General features: G+C 52.7%; 1 non-coding gene across 1 annotated transcript; it reads left to right on the forward strand.

Annotated features, from left to right (window-relative positions):
- The first annotated feature begins 343 nt into the window (after positions 1-343).
- Positions 344-426, forward strand: TRNAL-UAA (transfer RNA leucine (anticodon UAA)). The gene has a single exon. It is a non-coding gene; the product is annotated as a tRNA-Leu (tRNA).
- Positions 427-1333: the final 907 nt, after the last annotated feature.

Genomic DNA, 1333 nt, shown 5'->3' on the forward strand with positions numbered 1-1333 from the left:
AGTGAGTTTGTTTCCGGCGCCCGCGCACCGCGAAATTGAAAGCAGAACTGGTTGGGCCGCAGCACCGCCCTGAGAGAACCGCCCGCCGAGCGCCGCCGCCGCCGCCGCCCGAGCCCGGAGCGCGTCTCCTCGGCTGCAGTTGTCCTTGCCGCCGCGGCGGGCCGGGGGCAACAGTGAGCGGCGGCGGCGGGAAACCGAGGCGACGGCTAGGAGGCCGCCGCAACCCGGGCTGGGAGAGCGGAGACAGCGGCGGCAAAAGCTCCCCGGCATTCCTGCGGGCGGGTGTGAGGAGGACGGTGAAAACGAGCTTGTAGGAAGAGCGAAAGGAAGACTGCTTGCGTGCACCAGGATGGCCGAGTGGTTAAGGCGTTGGACTTAAGATCCAATGGACATATGTCCGCGTGGGTTCGAACCCCACTCCTGGTACATTGAGCTTTCTCTCTTTACTTTTTTTTTTTTTTTTAATTAAATATTAATCTCACCGAACACACCAGGCCTTGGACATTAGAATTCCGACTTCTGGCTGGAAGAGGCGTAACCCCGACAAGGCGAGGGGGCTGGGCGCGGGGCGCGGGGCGCGGGGCGCGGGCGGCGGCCCACGGAGCTCGGCTCAGCTCCGCAGCTGCAGGCGGGAGGCGGCCGGGCGGGGGAGGGCTTGAGACCTGGCAGCATATTTTAAAAACTATCTCTTGCAGAAAAGTAAAAAAATATATCTCTTTCTCTCTCTCTTTTTTCCGCCAAAGTTAATTGTGTGCACACAACTCTTCAATTAGCTCCTGGAAGGCGGGGACTGTATGTGACACAGCTCTAAAATGCACTCTGACTTGAATTCGGCTTAGAAGTTTTAAATACTCACAGCCTAGTCTGGTCTTTTCCTTCCTTCCTTCTCCCTTCCTCCCTTCCTTTCTCCTTCCGTCCCCTTTTTAAAAAATGAAAGCAATCTGAGACTTTAAAAAAGTTTGCAAGTACAATGCAAAGAACTTTTTTTCCTCCTTTCAATCTTTTGAGAGTGAGATACTGACTAGATTCCCCCATAACAACTGTTAATTAAAATCAGGAAATTGATCATTTCTACCATCTAATCCTCAGACCCCATTCAGTCACCAGTTGTCACAAGATTGTTCTTTATAGCAAAAGGCTCCTGTTCAGAATTTGTCACGGCTCCTTCAATCTGGATCAGTTTCTCAGCCTCTCCTGACTGTCATGCTCTTGACACTTCTGAAGATGACGGGCCAGTGAGTTTGTAGAATGTCCCTTTGTCAGTCAGGGTTTTCTGATGTTTCCTCCTGATGAAATTCAGGCTCTTTAGCAGGACTATCTCAGGCGATGTGGT

This window comes from Eulemur rufifrons, chromosome 15, assembly GCF_041146395.1.
Source record: "Eulemur rufifrons isolate Redbay chromosome 15, OSU_ERuf_1, whole genome shotgun sequence".
Lineage (NCBI taxonomy): Eukaryota > Metazoa > Chordata > Mammalia > Primates > Lemuridae > Eulemur > Eulemur rufifrons.